Here is a 19,335-nt window from a genome sequence, read left to right as displayed (position 1 = left end):
GTCAGTTTTGATGATGATGATGAAGGCAGGAGTGCACACCTCGGGGTCGTGGTGGGGGCAGCTGGAGGCAGCAGCAGGCCCCTGGATTGGGGCGTCTCCACCTGGGGGGATGTGAGCTTGTCAAGAGGAGAGGGCTTGCTGAGGCCCGGGCCATGGGGGCGAGGGATGGCACATGTGGCTTCTTCAGGACCCCTGTCGTGAGTATCAGGGGAGGCAGAGGCACTTCCCCTCCCGGCAGACCCAACTCCCTGCACAGAGGGCCCCTCTGCCCTTCTTCTGGCCTCTCCCAAGGCCCTATCTCTAAATAGCTCACAGAAGCACCCTCGACCTTGGTGGATGGCGTCTGTATATTTATACCGGCATAGCCCCAGGATTCTAATTGCTTTTCCTAAGGACCACATAGTGTCCAGAGGCTGGCACTGGTAACACCCTGCGGGCATAATCCTGCTATAAATCTCAGATAAACCCCTTTAATTGTACAGCTGAAGCTGCTTGGGTTCCTGCTACAGGGTGGAGGGAGGCGGCAGGGAAGCAGGAAGTGGGGCAGCACTGATGGATGTTGCCAGCTCCAGGCCACTCCCTGCGCCAGCAGCCAGGCCCAGGCAGAGGGAAGCAGGGGTGAATGGGAACCCGCTCCCCACCCCCAGGGCGGTGGGAGGTCAGCACCCTCGGACCCCGGGTGACAGTGTCAGTCCCCAGTGCCACAACCCCCCCTCCTTTTGGCTGCCCACATGTCCTTTCCTGTGCTTAGACCCGAAACACAGGACTCTCTCCAGGCTAGCAGCGTCTGTCTGGCTCAACCGGTTCTCTCCTTCTCAGTGGCTTGAATCCTTTCCCAAACAAGCCCACTGCCTTTTCTGTTTAAGGAGCAGCCACTGCAGAATTTGGGCACCAAGGTACTGGACAGGGGAAGGGACAGAGGGCCCAGGGTTCTAGAGTTCAGTTGTGTTCAGTCCCTGCCTTCAGGTACTCAGAGCCACACCCAGACTTATATAAAACTGCTGCTGACAAGTCAATCCTGACTCATAGCGACCCTATAAGACAGAGTAGAACTTCTGTATCCCTCCCTATGTGCCTGTAGTGTGCCCAGCTCCTTATACCCACTGTCCTGTGTGATCCTCCCGATCCTCTGAGGTAGGCACTACTCTATGCCCATTTTACAGGGGAGGAAACTGAGGCCAAATAACTGGCATCAGGTCACACAGCAAGTTAGGGGTGGAGAAGGGATTTGAACCTAGGCAGTCGGGCTCCAGGACCCAGATCTTAACTGCTTTTGTATTCTTGTCTGTTCTATCTCCACTCTTTTCCTTCGCATCTTAACTGAGGCCCACCCAAGAGAGTCCCTGGGTGGTGCAACAGTTAACATGCTTGGCTGCTATCCAAAAGGTTGGAAGTTTGAGTCCACCCAGAGGCACCTCAGAAGAAAGGCCTGGTGATCTACATCTGAAAAATCAGCCATTGAAAACCCCATGGAGCACAGTTCTAGTCTGACACACATGAGATTGTCACCAGAGTCAACTTGATGGCAGCTGGTTAACTGAGACCCACACTGGTCAGTCCCTAAGCAAGTGGTGGAGGAGCCCGACAGTCATTCATACACACACACACACACACACACACACACACACACACCCCATGGGACACAAGCTTAGGTGTTGAGAGCAAGAGGGGCAGGGTTGTGCGGGTATGCGCATTGCTTTTTGTCTGAAATTATGCCTCTATTGTCTGAATTTTTTACAAGCATCTACTTAGGTGTTGGGTAGCTAGAAAAAGTAAAGTCTGTTCAAGATTTTTAGCAAGGAGCTCACAGGCTAGACAAAGAAGAGAACTACTCTCTCCGCCAGAGCCTCCATCTGAGGGGCCACCCTCACTCCGTGTGCTCCATCCACCACCACTGAGGCCCTTCTGCCGTGCTGGGCCTCCCAGGGCCCCAGACCCTCCCTCTGTCACCCTGTGCCAGAGTGTGGCAGCCCCTGAGGCCCTGGCTAGGCCTTCCCCTGTGTACAGGCAGCTAGCCCCCCCTGCCCCACCTGCTAAATGAAATTTGATTTGGAGGAACGTCTTCAGGCAGTGAAAAGAAAAGGAGAGAGAAAGCCGTGCTCCAGCTGGCCAAATTGAAATCAGAATTGAGCGGCCAGTAGAAAGAGGCCGCTGTACCTTGTAGCCTAATCCCTGTGAAAGATTAAAGATGTCTTTGGCCGTATATGGTATTGATTCATCCTCTGAAGTATAAATCATCTGTGAGTTGCTCAGAGGAGCACTGAGGAGCGGGTGGAGGGGGGGTGCACTCGCGAGACTGGGGCTACATGTCGGAGCCTTGGCGGGAGCCTCAGCCAGCAAGTCCTGGGCACCTACTGGGGGCCTAGCAGTGGGCCTGGCAAGGGAACATGATTCTACCCATTTTATAGATGAGAAAACTGAGGCCAGAGAGGGTAGGCAACTTTCCCAAGGCCACACAACTAGAACGTGGGGAAGCTGGGTCTGGAACCCAGCTCTGTCCTCTGGGTGGGGAGCCCCCACCTAGCACCCCAGCAGGCCATTCCTAAATGCCTTAGGGTTCTGTAGAGAAATAGCCAGTGAGATATATTTATAGGATATATATACATAGAAAGAGAGAGAGAGAAAGGGAGAAGAAGAGGGAGAGAGATTTACTTCAACGGATTAGCTTACTTGGAGGTTTGCAAGTCTAAAATCCGTAGGATAGCCTATAGGCTGGAGGCTCTTGCAGGCTTGTGTCCCAAGATCCGTAGGTTAGGTGACACAAAGAGCGCAGAGTGAAAAGAGAACGAGTTCTGTCAAAATATTTATAGTCTGAAGATACAACATACCTTAAGGAAACTCCCTTTTCAACTGATTGATTATATTACATTTGATTACATTATGGAGGGTGGTTACATCACATTACATTAAATTGTATCATGGAACAGCAACTAGTCTAGTGTTTGGCCAAACCACTGGGAATCATAGCTTAGCCAAGTTGACACATAAAATTAAGCATCACAGTAGCCTAGAGTGGGGGGTGGAGTCTTAGCCACTGGGGGTGACTGTTGCTTCCAGGGCTGTTTGTGGCCCAAGCCTTGGAGGTCAGTTAGGGTCTTGGGGGTGGCGGGAGCTAGCATGCTGGCAATGTGTGCAAAGCCTGTGCTGAGGACACGTCATTAACCCCCTTGTCCTTAAACAGGCGTCTAGTCTACTGGGGTGATAAGTTAAAAAAAAAAAAAAGTTAGATTCAGAAAAATTGAACTTTGGTTCTAGACCATCACAATAACCATGACTCCACCAGTGTGTCTGATGGGTGACTGTCATAGAGTCTGTGGGCAGCAGAGTCACTGCAGCATGAGATCCCGAGAGTGACACAGCAGGATGGGCTGGGGTAGGTACTGTCACCCCACTTCTTAGATCAGGACACTGAGGCTCAGGGAGGTCAGAGCCTTCCACGACCTCACACAGCTCAAGAGGCCGAGAGCGCACCCAGTGCAGCCCTCCAGCCCCAACCCAAGCACCCAGAATGGCCCAATATTGACCAGCCCGTTGGCAGAGGGTTTAAAGGAAGTCCTGGCACCATGTTCCCTAGCCCAGTCAACACCCACCCATCTGCTCAGGTGTTTGGTTTATGCCCCGGCCAATCCCGTGGCCCTTAACTGAGTTCTGTCCTGTGCTAGGCACCCCCCATGCACAGTCACTACGCCTGGTGGTGACACCCTTGTGGGGTAGGTATTTTTGTCCTCATTTTGTAGTTGGGGGAACTGAAGCTCAGATAGGTGAAGTGTCTTGCCCAGGGTCACACAGCGAGGTATCAGAGCCAGGATTTGGACCCAAGGCTCTCTGACCCAGGGCTCTTCTACTCTATGTTTGCCACCTCCCCCAGCTCAGCCGTCACAGAGGCAGCAGTGAGTGGTTAAGAGATCAGGCTCTGTCAGACAGACCTGGGCTCTGGCTCTACCACCTACTGGCTGTGTGATCCATGGAAAGTCACTTAGCCTCTCTGGGCATCAGTTTTCTCATCTGTGAAATGGGGATAAAACAGCCTCAACCCTATAGAGTTGTCAGAATGAATCAAACTCCTGGCACATGGAGGAGGGAGCTCAGGAATGCCCAGTGGAGAGTTATCATTCAGGGGCCAGCTGCCTGGGCCCCAGCTCTCCCTGGTGTCCCGTCACTCCTGGGGAGGCCTGAGGAGTGCTGGCAGGCCCTGGGGGGCTGTGCCGTACCCAGACTCAGGCTGCAAGCTGCATCCAAGGACGGGACTGGGGACAAAACCACAGGACTCAAGGCCATCCCAGAGGTGGGAAGGGCTGCCCTCCACTTCTTATGGGTCATTTGGTCTGATGGTGCATTCTAAAGGTGGCCAGGGCACATGTATGTGTGTGCGTGTGCCCGTGTGTGTGCACATGTATGTGAATTTCTGGGTGTGTGACTGGCAGGCCTCAGTAGGGGTGCTGTGTGTGCGTGCACTGGAGTGTGTCTGGGCCTGTATGGTTGTGTGTATATGTGTGTGCTTGTATGAGGTGTCCGTGGTGTCTCCCCACCTGTGCATGTGTGTGCTCCTGAGGGGTATGTGTGTGCACACATGTATGTGCTCGTACCTTTGGGCTGCAGCCAGGACTCCGTCCTCCCTGCCACTGCTGAGGCTGCCCTTCCCACTGGCTCCACAGCAGCACAACCGGGGCTGGGATTAGACATGCAGAGCAGGCCCCGCCTGGGCTCCAGAGATAACGCATGAGTCACCGCGGAGGGAGACAGGTGGTAAGAGGGTGGCGCAGACCTGTTGTTGCCCTCCGGTGCCTCCCACCCACCGTCCTGGGTACTCTCAGGGAATGCGTCTGGAACATAAACTTCTACATTCCCACAGCCTTGGGGTCCCATGTGAGTCTCAGTTTACCTGCATTAGTGTTGCCATTTCACATATGGGAAACCGAGCTCAGGGATGGTAAGGGGTCTGCCTAAGGTCACATGGAAATCTTGTGTGTCAGAGCCCAGGAATCCCATGGGAGTGTGACAAGATGGTGGGTGACATTTGTGGAGCCGTCTTGTGGATCAGGGCCTGTTTTATGTGCTTTGTACGTGTTAACTCATTTTGCTCTCAAGACAACCCTATGAAGTAGGTGTCATCATTACCGCCAGCTCCATTATACAGATGGCAAAACTCAGAGAGGTTAAGTAACTGCTCTGAAGCCACACAGCTGGAAAGTAGCAGCGGCAGGATTTGATTCCAGCAGATGGTCTTCCCAGCACTGAGCTGTACCACCTCTGGTGCGTGGCAGGGAGCATACAGGTCAGCTCCTGGCAGGAGCCTCTCCATGGGCTCACCCAGAGTTTGGCTCTGGTCCTCTCCAGCGTGCATACCCAGCATCCCTGGGCACACCTGGGCCTGGGCCCCAAGGGTGGGAACAAGATGCCTCTCTGGGTGTGGCAGGAAGGAGGCTTAAGCTGTGGATCTGTCAAACCTGTTCCTTGGAGGACATCCTGTTTTGTGCCCCGTGGGGAGTCCCGAAGGCTTGTGCCCCCTCTACCCCCACATACTCTACTGATTTTCTGGAGGCACAGGTAAGTCACACTGTGGCTGGTCTGACCTCCAGCTTCAGCTCCCATGGCTGAGCGTCAGACTTGTGTTTCGATGGCCCTCTGTCAGCATAGTGGCACCGGTGGCCACTGGCAGGCCCAGCTCAGGAGGCCAGGTGCTTCGGGCAGCCGGAGACCTGAGGCACAGGCAGCTCTGCATCCAGCTGGGTTGTGTGGCCTCTCTGGGCTGGGCTTCCTTGGCTGTAACTGAAACTCCTGTCTCTTGGAGGCTTGGAGGGGATGAGGGAAAAACTTGGTCTGCTGAAAGAGCTGTGCTACCTAGAGGGGCTGGTACTGCTCATGTTTCTGGGGGACCCCCAGGACCCAGAAGCCCTACTAAATGTGGACACATAGATGCCCACTCCCGTTTCTGCTACCTCCCCTCACCTCCAGGACCTCCCTGGGCTCCACTCACCCTCACTCTGCCTGTTGCAGCCTCACCAGCCTCCTTGCTGCTCCTCAAACACACGAGGCACGAGCCCACCTCAGGGCCTTTGCACAGGCTGTTCCCTCCACCTGGAAAGCTCTTTCCCAGACATCCGCTCGGCCCACATCCTCAGTGCATTCAGGTGTCCCCTACTCAAAGAGGCTTCTCTAAGCACCCTATCTAAAATAGCACCTAACTAGTAAATCTTTGGAGCCCTGGTTTTGCAATGATTAAGCGCTTGGCTGCTAACTGGAAAGTCAGCGTTTTGAACCCACTAGCTGCGCCACAGGAAAAAGATGTGGCAGTCTGCTTCCGTAAAGATTTATAGCCTTGGAAACCCTATGGCATAATTCTACTCTGTCCTATAGGGTCACTTTGAGTTGAAATTGACTCTATGGCAATGAATTTGGTTTCGGTTAGTAAATCTTTTTGTGTTTATGGTCTACCAGGGCAGGAATTTTTGCCTGTTTGTCCACTGCTACATCCCTAGCACCTTGCACAACCCTTGGCACATAGTACTTGCTCAATAAATGTTTGTTGAATGGATGATTGCTCACAAAAGCCAGTCCCTGGTCCCCTTTTTCAGCCCCCTCACCTTACCTCCAGGCCTGTGAGGCTGCTCTGCCAGCCTACAGAAGGGCACACTGAGGCTCACAGAGCAGGGGTACCTGGGATTGGGCCAGGCCACCCTGGGACCCGAGTCTCCATCCCCACTTGAGCCCCCTGGCTGTCCTCCACCCTCCTCCGACTGGCTGAGGACGAAAATCCTTTCCCAGAGGCGGGAGGCAGGGGTGTGAATAAAAAAACCACACCAAACCTGTTGCAGTCGAGTCGATTCCAACTCCTGGTGAACCTATAAGACAGAGTAGAACTGCCCCATAGGGTTTCCAAGACAGTAATCTTTACGAAAGTAGACTGCTACATCTTTCTCCTGCGGAGTGGTTGGTGAGTTTGAACCTCTGACCTTTCTGTTAGCAGATGAGCACTTAACCACTGCACCACCAGGGCTCCCCAGGGGTGTGAGAGCTTTGGTGAAATGTGGGATTCAATTCCTCCCATTTCTGGCTGCAGTGCCTGCCTTGGGGGCTTCATCCCGAGGCGCTGCCTGCCCCAGGGGCAGGGTAGGGAGGATGCTCAGCCCTCCAGGCCCCAGTGGAGTCTCCCAGCTGGCTTGGGTTTCATAGGTTTATTTCGCACCTGCTGGTTGCCTAGCCTCCCTGTGAGGAGAGAAGACAGGCCATGGGCCTGCTACCGGGTGCTCTCAGGGGGGCTGGGGGCAGCACACAGCCACACCTTAGCGCCCTGCCCGGCACGCAGTAGTTGCTCAATCTAGGTTGTCAGAATAAGTGAATGAAGAGATGAGATGATGTGTCTGTTGAAGGAAAGACACTCGCCAGTGCTTCGGGGCCTCCAGCGCAGCAAGGCTGGGGAGTTGGAGCGGGCTTGGTGAAGGGATATTTGGACCAGCAGAGAGGAAAGAGAGGGCGCGCCAGGCGGGGGAACAGCGTGAGCAATAGCGGAAGTGAGAATGAGCAAGGCAGATGGGACTTCAGTGAGGGGCCTGGCCTGGTCTTGTTGGCTGTGGGTCAGGGAGCAGTGTGAGGCGGAGTGACACGAGTGTTTTTTCAGGCCAGTCTTGCATTTTTGTATATTTTTTAGCCCTTGGGGTTGTGCCTGCTTGACTGAGGGAGTATATTAGCGCATGCCATCTGCACCTACTTGTTCTATTTGCTCTGGGCCCCTGGGGGTCCTTGAGGCTCAGTCCCAAGACCCCTTCTCCCTGTGGGCCCCCTCATCACTTTCCCCTAGCAGAGTTGCTCAGCCCTGGTGGAGGGGAAGGGGTCTTCCCCAGGGCTTGCCCCCTGGAGAGCCCCAATCACATCCCACCCCAGTGACTGTTAAAACTCCTCTTTGCTTTGTCCACTTGACTTTACGCTTCTTGAGATCAGGGAGGCGTAGGATCCAACTCAGTTCCATTTCCCTCACCTTCCCTTGTACATAGGTAGGTGGATAGATAGACTTTGTCGAGAACGAAACGTTGCCTAGCTCTATGTCATCCTCATGTTTACCAGCATGTTCAAGTCCATCGTTGTGACTGTCGTCCAATCCATTTCACTGAGGGTCTCCCTTGCGATTGCTGGCTCTCTACTTCACCAAGCATGATATCATCTTCTAGCGATTGATCCCTCCTGATGATGTGTCCAAAGCAAGCAAGTCAGGCAATGTTCTATTGTGATTCATTGGGTTTTCCTTGGCCAGTTTTTGACAGTAGATCACCAGCCCTTTCTTCCTAGTCTGTCTTAGTCTGGAATCTCCACTGAAACCTGTCCCCCATGGGTGACCCTGCTAGTATTTGAAATACTGGTTACATAGCTTACAGCATCACAACAACATGCAAGCCACCGCAGTATGACGAACTGACAGATGGGTCCCTTGCACATAGTAGGTCTTCGGTAGATGTTTGTAGAATGAATAGATGCTCAGCTCTGCTCCCTTGGGCATGTCATTGCCCTCCTGGGGGCCTCATCTGTGACAGTTGACGGTGTTTTGGGTCACCTCCAAGGTCCAGCTCTGGCATTTGGCAAGTTGTGCCTCGCATCCACGATCTCTAACTCCAAGCATCCGTTACATAGACAAAGGCTTATCATGGCTTGTCCTCTGTGCTTCCGGCCAGCCAGCACCTGGACCAGATATGGGGTCACCATGAGCCGGGGGCTGACTTGACAGCAGCTAACAACAATCTCCAAGGTTGCGGGGAGGGAAGTGGGCCCCTGCCGTGCCGCCAGTTCCCCACCATTCCATCTTATCATCAACCAGGCCTCCTAAACTTCAGACCTATCACATCTTCTGCTCCCCTGCCTGGCGCCCATCACTCTATCACGGGTGGAAATAATTAAGCAGATGCAGTTGCTCCCTGCAGATCCACGAGGTCCACCACCCACCTGCTGGGTTTCTTTGCTGGGACTCGAAGATTGGCAAGGTGTTGGCATTAATGTGACTGCTTGATGATTGCCAGGTCAATCTTCATTCCTTTATAAAGATGAATCCCCTCGTCTGCCCAGTCTGCCCTGGGGATTTCACCTGTCTGCTCTGATTTCCCTGCCACTCAGGGCACTGACACCTCTAGATTTTGTGAGTCCCCTGGGCTGGGTGTCATCGGGCTTTGCTGCTTATAGTGCAGCCACTTTCCTCGGCTCTCTCTGACCCATGGCTGATGTTTTCGCCCCGTCCTATCACAGCAGGGCACCCTCCTATCTTCGTTCACCTCTAAACATGACAGAATGGCAGAAGGAAGAAGACACTAAGCGCTTAGTCCTTTTTGTTCTACATTTGCATCCTTGCCCTCTTGGAGAGGAGCAACGCTTTCTCCCATCAGCCTCCTTTGTAGAATGTGTTTGAAGATTTCTTTGGGGTTTAAGAAAATTTGCCTTTGCTGGCTACAGCCCCTTTGCAGCTTTGGCCTTTTTATTCTGCCCTTCTCCCAGTGGCACAGTAGAATGGAGAGGTTAAGAGCCCAGGTGCTGGGACAGATGGCTGGGCTCAAATCCTGGCATTGCTACTACAAGCTGTGCCAGCTTGAGCCATCACTTAAACTCATCATGCCTCAGTTTCCACCTTGGTGAATGGGTATGATAGTAGTACCTCCCTGGAAAGTTCTTATGAGAATTAAATTAGCTAATGCATGTAAAGCATTTAGCACAGTGCTGGGCACTACATTAAGGGTTGTCGTTAGCTGTCATTGAGTCAACCCCCCACTTATGGTGACCCCATGCACAATTGGATCAGACTGTGTGAGATTTGTAGGGTTTTCATTGGCTGAATTTTGAAAGTAGATTACGAGGCCTTTTTTCCTAGTCTGTTTTAGATTAGACGCTGCACTGAAACCTGTTCAGCCTCATAGCAACACGTAAGCCTCCACTGATTAATGGGAAGTGGCTGCACATGAGGTGCCGTGACTGAGCGTGGAAGCCAGGTCTCTAGCATGGAAGGCAAGAATTCTACCACTAAGCCGCCACTGCCCTCTGCATTAAGGATTAAGTACTAGCAAAGGTGTCAGTTGTTATTGTTATTAACCAGAGTGAGGGAGTGGGGCAGAGAGCCCTGGGCTGGGAGCTGGGCTCAGTTCCAGGCCTTGCTCTGTCTCTGTGTAGCTGTGTGACCTGGGCTGGTCACTTTCCCTCTCTGAGCCTCAGTTTCATCAGTGATGTGAAGGTGGTGGATCAGGAGACCTCTGTGGTCCCCCGTGGAGTGGACCTCACATCCCTCACCCACCTCTCTTGGCCTTTCTTTCTGCTCTGTATGTATGGGAGTGCAGGTACCACCAAGCTGGCCCCCGACTTCTTGTGTGTCTCTTGTTCTTGGGCCAGACCTGCGCCTGCAGAGCAGCTACTTCTACAACAGCCTGCTTCCTCAGCATCTTCTGCTTCTTTGATCTCTTTACCTCTGATCCGTCTGACAAATCTCTAAACCTGGTTTGAACCCCATTTTTTCAAGTTCGTTTTCTTGCCCTTGTTTCCTCCTCGTCTTCCTTACTGAGCCTCTTCACTTGGAGGTTCTGTCCTCCCAGGCTCCCATGGACTGGAGATCCCTTCTAGTTTCTTCTCCCCTGTTAAAGGGCAAGTGGCGAAGACCACTGACCTGTCCCAGTGTTCCCGCAGCTTGGGTTTGGGCCTTGACCTCCAGGAAACCCTCTTCACCTGTCTGCTGACTATGAACTTCAGCCTGCATTCTTGTCTGGGGTGGGTTTTCTCAGTGCTCCAAGTGCCCACTCTGAGCTCCTTGGAGACATGGCTAACGCAAGCCCCAGGCTCTCTATTCTCTGTAGCTCTGGAAGGACCTTGTGAACCTGACATTTCCCTCTTGCCTCAGCTTGAGGAAACCTTCTCAGTGAGGGGCTTCCTGGTTTGGGTCAGTGTGGGGGCTGCTGAGTGCCCTGGGTGGGGCCTAGCAGCCCAAGCCCCTGTCTCACCCCCATTTCCTAGCCCCTACTTAACCCCAGTGGCGTAATGGTTAAGAGTCCAGTTAAAGGTCAGCAGTTCAAATCCACCAGGCACTCCTTGGAAACCCTATGGGGCAGTTCTACTCTGTCTTATAGGGCCGCTATGAGTTGGAGCAGACTTGATGGCAACGTTTTTTTTTTTTTTAAATGGGTGACCTCAGGCAAGTCATTTCCCCTTTCTGAGTCTCTAGTTCTTCAACTGTAAATTGGGAAAGGAGTTGTGTACCTTCTTTGTAGGGCAGCGGGAAGGGTTGGGCTCATGCAGGACACATGGCTGGAAGCCTGTGGCCATTTTTGTCAGTTGTTCCCCATGTCCACCCACCTGCTTCTCCTTCCTGAAGCCCTTGAGACTTTGCCTGCTGCTCCCACCCCTCAGCCTACCTGGCCTGGCCTGTGTGAAGACCCCTGAGCCTCCTTTTGCTTTAATTCACATTTTGTAAATGACGTTTCATTAACCATTATAACAGAAACTGTCAGGCCCTGGCCCCGGCTGTGGCCCTTGCACCACAGCCCGGGGAATTGTCTCTGTTTTACAGAGGAGAAGGCTTAGGCTGCCCATGGGCTTGCCCAGGGCCTTACAGCTTTTCAGCTTGAACCCAGGTCTGTGGCACTCCTCAACTGGTTTGTCCTGGAGCTAGAAGGAAGGAAGGATGAGGAGCCCTCCTTTTAAATGAAATATTTGGTTCCTTTTACTCAGCCTTCCCCAAGATGGACCTAGGAAGGACCCGCCTCCTATGGAGACCCCGTGGGCCACTGTGAGGACATTGGCTTTTGCTCTGAGGAAGGTTGTGACCAGAGGAAGGATGTAGTGGGGACTTAGGTTTACTAGGATCTCTCTGGCTGTTGTGGAATAGATTGGAGGGCAAGGGCTGGGGCAAGGAGACCAGTGAGGAGGCTGCTGCAGTTGCCCAGGTTAGAGGTGATGATAGCTTGAATAGCAGGTGGTGGTGATGAGAAGGGACGGATTTGGGCTGCGTTTTGAAGTTTGAGCCCAAAGGACGTGCTCCCAGATTACATGCAGGCAAAAGGCAACGCCTAGTGTTCCTGGATTCAGCACCAGGGACAGCAGCACCTGCCACAAGGCTGGACATTCTGGGAACCCTTGGTTGGCTTGGAAACCCTGGCGATGTAGTGATTAAGAGATACGGCTGCTCACCAAAAGGTCAGCAGTTTGAATTTACCAGGTGTTCCTTGGAAACTCTGTGGGGGCAGTTCTAATCTATCCTATAGAGTTGCTTAGAGTTGGAATCAACTCGATGGCAGTGGGTTGGGTTTGGTTTGTTTGGCTTGGTCCCCCAACAGTCCCTGGATGCTACATGGAGCACTCATCTGTAAAGTGCAGGTCCCTTCCCCTCGCCTTTGTTATCAATTTATTTTGTAGCCAAATGTGTTTATTTCTGGGCACTGCTGCGGATCCTTTTAGAAACGAGGTGGTCTGAATGCATTTATGAAGCAGGGATGAGAGGGTTGGAGGCAGTTGTTTTAAAAAAATCTCTGCATCTCTGGCTAAACTGCTGATTCAGGGAGGGGGAGGCCAAGGTGGGCCCCCGAGAAGGGGAGGAGAGCCTTGAAGAACGGCTGGGCCTGGCCCAGGGGAGGGGGCAGGTGCTCTGGCTAAGGAAGCTTTGTGATTGAGTTCCTGAGTTTGGTTCTTCAACCTTCCTGCTGAGAGTGAAGAGGAGAGAGGGCATTCCTGAGACAGCAGCATTTGTGAGGGGCTGGACCAGCTGCCCCCCAGGCTGTGAACTTGCATGTGTTCTCAGTCACTGCTCCTCTTTGATCCTCAGTTTCTCTGTTTGTAAAATGGGAATAATTGTAGTCTCAACTTTGGTGTTATTGTGAAAATGACAAAAATAGGTGAATTGGCCATTAGAAAGGTGGAGAAAGGACTGGAGGGGGTGAGGGGCTGCCTTTGAGGCCTCAGACCCTGAGGGTGGGCGCTCTGAGCCCTTGGCCTCTCCCAACCCCTGGGCGGGGTTCTCTGCCCCCATTGTGACTGTCCTTGCCTTTCTCCCAGGCTCACATAGTGGATTATACTCGTGCCCTATTTTGCTGTATACAGAATGATCATATGGATATTTATGCAAATTCTCATTTTTAATGAGCCGGAAGGAAAGCTAACGACTGTCTTGCAGATGTCTTGGGGCCCAAGGGGGGGCTTGGGATGGGGGGAGCAGGACAAAGGGATAAGCAAGAAGAGAGAGGAGGGAGGGAGGCGAGTGGAAAAGGCTTAGACCACAAAAGAAGCTGTGGAGGGGTAGAGGGAAGGGGTAGCACAGGGCCTGTTTGCTCTCACAGAGCCCCCTATCCACCTCATTTTACAAATAGGCAAACTTGCCAGGTCACCCCAGAAGGTGGGCAACAGAGGGGAGAGAGAGAGAGACAAAAAGGCAGAGGAGAGGGAGAAGATGGGATGGAGAAAGGGAAGGTAGAAGCAGCTAGGACTGGGCTCTGATTTGTGGGAGTCAGTTTTCTCATCTGTAAAATGGCCACAATACCTAGGACATGGTTGATTGTGAGGAGTTAATGAGACAATATGTGCAAAAAATTTTCAACTTTGGAGGGCTGCATGAGCATAAGGAGCTGTGGAATAATGGGGGGTAGTGTGTATGTGGGGGGCAATGGGTGAGCTCTTCATTCATTCACTCACTCATTCATTTGTTCATTCTTTCATTTCCTAGCATCTGTGGTCTATTTCATAGATGGACATCAGCTCCATGCGGGGAAGATTGTTGTCTGCCCTGTTTGCTGCTGTATCCACAGTGCCTATGACTGGGCCTGGCACTGGGTGGGGGGAGGAGGAGTGCTCAGTAAACTTGCTGAATGAATGAATGAATGCTCTGTGCCCGGCGGTGTGCCTGGCAGTGGGCTTTCTTCCTGGAGCTCAGAGGCTGGTGGGCACAGAGGGATCTTGTTCGGTAACTTCCACAGAATGTGCTAAGTGCAGTGAGTGAGACATTGGGATTGTTATGGGCACACAGGAGGGGAGCCTGGGGACACCCTGGAAGGCTTCCTGGAGGCGACCCTGAGTTGAATCCACAGGAGTAGACAGGAGCTGACTTGAAGAAGGGAGGAGTCTGGGAAGGAGACCTGGGCATCAAACACAGACGGAACAGTCTGAGCAAAGGTCTGGAGGGCGGGACACCTGGTGTGTGCTGACATTGCAGGGGTGTTGTTGGGGTGGGGAGTGATAGTAGATGAGGCTGGAGAGGTGGACAGGGTCAGTCCTGCAGGGCCTGAGGACTGGGCTGAGGAGTTTGGACTTTGACCTGAGGGAAGTGAGTGCACTGAAGATGTGAGGGCGAGGGATGGCCAGGTGGGACTGGAATTTTGGGAGAGAGTTGTAGGGGGCCAGGCTGGGTGGCTGAGGTTTGGCTAGCAGGCCTGGGGCAAGAGATGGTGTGGGCAGGAGTGGGGGGTGCACAGTGGGTTTGGGCTGAGGAATTAGCTGGCTGCTGCCAGGTGAGGCTGCACCTGCACCAGGGGCACTGAGCCACCTGGAGGCTCTGGAGTCAGCCTAGAGAGGAGCCTGGGTGGTACGTGCTGGGCAGCCTTGGGGAAGCCACAGCTAGTCTCTGGGCCTTGGTTTAGATCAGAAAGCATTCTCAACTCTGGGCAGACCCACTCTGCCCGTGGGAGCATTTAGAACTACATGGGGACATTTTGGGTTGTCACACCGACTTGGGACCCTACTGACATTTGGGGCTCAGGTTCCCAAGATGTACCTTTTGCTACAACATGGGACAGTCCCACGCTGTGAACAATTGTCCTGCCTCAAATGCCTGTTGAGAAAAACCGAGCTCCGGCATGCAGGAAGGATGGGTCAGTGAAGCACCCCTCCCCCAATCCCATAACCCCACACTCCATGGCCTCCTGGCACCAAGTCAACATTGCTCTCATTATTGAAGCCTGGCAGACCCCTTCCTCTCCCTGCTTGGTGCTATCTCTTCACCCTCAGATCTGGCCAAGCCCCCAGCCTTTGAGCTCTGTGCTGGAAGAGCCTAGGGCAGTTTTTTGGGGAGTGAAGCAGGCACTTCTCAAGCCCAGGGCCCACATCTGGGCCTCAGCGCGACCTCTTTCACCTCCAGTAAACTGAGTCCCAGGCAGCCCAGTGGCTCAGCCTGAATTGTGTGGTGCAGCCAGGCCAGGCCGGCCGCTGCTGCCGTCCTCTCTGTGGTGGCCGTCACTCGTGTTGCTGTCCACCACCAAGGCCAGTTTACAAGCAAGCTCATATCCACTGTCTCGGGCCATGCGGTCAGGTATGGGTCAGTAGCCCCATCTTCTGGCTGAGAAACCTGAGGCCTGATGGGGTGAAGGATTGCCCCAATCCCATCCAGAGCCAGGGCTAGACCTGTGTCCCAGCTCTGCATTTCCAGCCCATCTGGCAGGGTTGGCTTGGAGGAGTCAGAGCCGAACACTTGGCCACTCCCCCCCCCCCCCCCCCCGGCCAGAAGAGGAAGGGGCAAGGGCTGGTGCAGGAGAGGGGTCCAGGAGGACTTCATTACCCAATGCCAGCTTGTTGCGGGTGGTGGGGGGGACGACCTGAGCTTGCAGCCGGCGGGGAGACATGCTTGGCCTGCCTGGGTAATTACATCTCAACATTTCATTTTGCTTGTCAGTTTCCACTTCCTGGGGATGTGGGCTCCTAAATATTTCATCCCGGCCTCCAGCCGCCTGCTCCTCTACAGCCAAACAGCAGGCCCTGCTGCTGGCCCCTAACCCTGGCCCCTCTCTGCCCGACAGCCTTGTCTGTTGCCATGGGGTAGAGCTGGCTGGAGGTCATCTTCTCCATGGCCCTGCCTCTGTGCTGGCTCTTTTTCTCATGGTGCCTGGGCTGAGGGGATCAGGCTGGTGTCGTTGTTGGAAATTAGGCTTAGTTCTGCCAATATTGATTGAGCACCTACTGTGTGCTTCGCAGTCTGCTGGAACTGGGGAGTTAGAAATGAGAAAGACGCACTCGTCAAAGGGGCTCATGAACTGATGGAGGAAACTGATAATAGTAGTGTAATAATAGCAAATATTTATTCATTGAGCACTCCTATGCCAGGCCTTGAAGCACCTTGCATATTATTAACTCACCTATTCTTCACACTCAATTATAATGAAAGAAGGGCCAGAGAGGTTAAGTAACTTGTCCAAAGTCACTAAGCTAAGAAGTAGCAGAGCTGGGATTTGAGTCTAGGCACCTTGCTCTAGCCCTCATACCCTGAGCAGGAGAGTTACAAAACTGGGCACAGCACAAGCACAGGGTGGAGTATGGCAAGAGCCAGCTGGGGGGCAGTGGTGTGTGATGAGAACTCAAGTGAGCAGCAGTGGGTTCCCACAGGAGAGGGATCTGGGATGTTCTGTGGGGAAAGGTGGGGAAATGGGCTCTGGGGCTGGGTGGTGTTGGGCAGGCAGAGAAGAGGGAAGGGCACTTCTGGCAGAGGTACCAGCACTGGCAAAGGCTCGAGGGTAGGACAGTATGTGAGTTGGAGAAAGAAAGTGGTCACTGTGGGCTGGAGAATGGGGGCTGTGGGTGAGCATGGAGTTGGGAGACCATGGAAAGAGGTAGAAAAGCTGATATGTGGTCTTACCGCCTAGATGTGTCACTGGAACTGGGGGCAGACGGGGAAGAGAGTTGTTGGTCTTGTTCTGTAAGTTGTTCCTCCAGGGTCCTCAGCCTCATTCCACCATGTCCCGGCCTTGGCTTTGGCCTGAAGGGAGGACAGAGCCTTGCTCACCATAGCCCCACCACATGGCCAGCTCAGGGCTAGACTGGGGCAGGGGTTGGTGAGCCTGGGGACAGGTCAGGGTTGTGGGTGGCTGCAGTGTGAACTAGCACACAGGGATCCAGCTGCTCCCTGGCCCCTAACTTGCTATATGAGCCTTGGGCAGACCCCCTTGCCTTGTCTGAACCTAATCGGGGAAGTGGGTGGGATTCCCTCAGTGGAAGAATGCTGGGCAAAGCCAGTGAGGGTGGGAAAGGTGGGGCATGGGTGGGCTGGGTTGGGGCAGGGGTCTCCCAGGGGGGCTGTGGGGCAGGGGAGGGCCAGGAATCAGCCTTCTGTCGGTGCCCACTCCCTCCCAGCCACCACCTGCCTCCAAACACCCTTAGCTTCCCTTTTCTATTTTTTTTTCCCTCTGTTCTCGCTTCAGAGGTGTTTTGCCTAAATGGGTTTGTGTTAAGATATTAGGTTGATCATTCAGCAAATTTCCTTCTGCTCTGAGCCGAGCACCATGAATAATGCAGCTCTGAACAGCGGCTGCTGCCCAGCAGCCTCCTGGGAGGGGACAGCAGCCTCCACGCAGACTCTTGCTGCTGCCCCGCGGTCCCCCAGCCTGCATCCCCCCACCTCCCCAAATGCCTCCCAAGGGCCAGGCCCGTGCACAGGTGATCCCCTTTCATCCTCCCCACATCCAGTGGTGTCTTGTGCGGGGTAATGCCATCCCCATTTTACAGATGTGGCAATGGAGGTTCAGGCAGGTTAAGCAGGTAGGTGGTTGAGGTGGAGCATGGGCCTTTGTCTGTGCCCCAAACTCAGCCCACTGATGTCATACCAGGCCAGCGCTCTGATGCCTATGTCCCCTCCTCTGCCCCACGGTGGCCCCTGCTGCCCCAGCTCCAACCCAAACACCCTCTCAAGGGGCAGGGCTGGGTGTAAGTGGAGGGCCTGGTGGCATAGCCAGGGAGTTTCAGAGAAACAATGAGGACTTCTGCCTCAATGTGTGGTCCATGGAGGCTGATTGATAGTTGTTGGATACACAAGGTGCCATGACCCCTCCATCCAGTCCCTAGACTATGCTACAGCACCCCTCTGCTCCAGCACTTCCTAGCCAGGCTCACCTGGCTCCCGGGGGTCAGTGTCGAACTGACACAATGGGGAGGTGTTAATGGTGCTAATGTGGCCCAGGCTGGCATCTCCAAGGTGTGAATGACCTGTGAGGTTCAAGACCCCAGGGATGCCTGGGGCAGCTGGGTGGCCTCCTGGGGCCTTAGTGTGAAAGGATTCCAGGCAAATTGGGGCTTTGCTGGAGAGACTCAGCCGGGAGGCTCTTCTCAGTGAGTTAGAGCAGGAGCCTCAGGGGGTGCTTGTGCACCTGCGTGGTGGTTGTGTGAACCATGCGAGGCTGTGATGGGCTGTGGAGCCGGAGCCCCGTTGTTGCGCTGTGTGGTTGTGCTTGAGTGGGGGTGGGCACAGCTGGGCAGGGTTATTGTATGAGACTGTGTCAGTGTTGGGTGATTGTGCGAGGTTGTGGTGGTGTGGGGTATATGAGGCTGGAGGTGTGTGGTGGGGCTGTGCATGGCACATATGAGACCGTGTGGAGTCATGTATGTTGCTGTGTGGCTGTGTGTGGTTGTGTCGTTGTTTGAGGTTACACTGGGTGTAAACATGTGGTTGGATGGGGTTGTACATGATTCGTGTGCCTGTGTGAGTGGGTTTGTAGCGGTGAGTATGGTTGTGTGAGGCTGTGTGTGTTATTATGTTCAGCCTGTGTGTCTGTGGCTTTGGGGTGGTGTGAGGTTGTGAATGTTGTATCAGTGAATGATTGCGTGTGGCTGGGTTCACGTCCTTGTGGTTGTGAGGTTGTAGTTGGGTTCATATATACAATGGGTGGGGTTGTGGGTGACAAGCAGGGCTGCATGTCTGTGTGAGGTTGTGGTGGTGTGTAGTGTGTGATTTTGTGAGGGTATGTGTAACATGTGTGCATATGTATGTGGGGGCCTGGGAAGAAAAGATGGGTTCTACCCAGCACCCCGTTCCCCAGGACAGTTCTCAGTTGAGCCTGGTATCCCTAGTCCCCAGAGCACATGAACCTTGCCAACCCTGGGTTGTGACCCCAGCTGGGATCAGATCGGGTCCCTGTTCTCCCAGCTCTTGTCCTGCTGGCTGAGCAACCCCTACCCGCACTAGGTTTTTCCCATCCCCGGAAGGGTTCGCTACAAGGAGGCAGACCCAGGCCTTTACAAATACCACCACATTTGACCTCACGCCAACCCTAAAAGGTTCTCTAATTCCTTCTCAACTTTTCAGATGGGAAGCCTGAAGCACAGAGAGTCTAAGTAGCTTATTCAAAGTCACAGAGCCAGGAAGTGGGAGAGCCAGTGTTCCAACCTAGGTCTTCCTGGCTGTAGTCCAGTCCCTCACCTATGGGTCCCCTGCCTCCCACCGGCTGTTGCCACCCTGGCTGCAGCCACCCTGGCTGCAGCCACCCTGGCCGACAGGGAGGGTGGATGTTTCACATTCCATCTCACGTCCTTCTCTACTGGCCCAACTGTCTTCAGGGCCTGGGGGCCTGGCCAAGTTGCATGGCTGTTTTATACTTTCCTTCACTTGTTCACCCCTTGTATGTATAATTTCCTGAG

The 19,335-nt window shown here is 53.8% G+C and overlaps 1 protein-coding gene across 1 annotated transcript in view; it reads left to right on the top strand.

Annotated features, from left to right (window-relative positions):
- Positions 1-19,335, top strand: part of GRM4 (glutamate metabotropic receptor 4) — a 132,206-nt gene that overhangs the window by 61,533 nt on the left and 51,338 nt on the right. The gene's annotated exons all lie outside the window — the stretch shown is intronic.

Source organism: Elephas maximus, chromosome 1 (genome assembly GCF_024166365.1).
Source record: "Elephas maximus indicus isolate mEleMax1 chromosome 1, mEleMax1 primary haplotype, whole genome shotgun sequence".
In the NCBI taxonomy this organism is placed as follows: domain Eukaryota; kingdom Metazoa; phylum Chordata; class Mammalia; order Proboscidea; family Elephantidae; genus Elephas; species Elephas maximus.
This window is presented reverse-complemented; position numbering and strand designations above follow the sequence as displayed.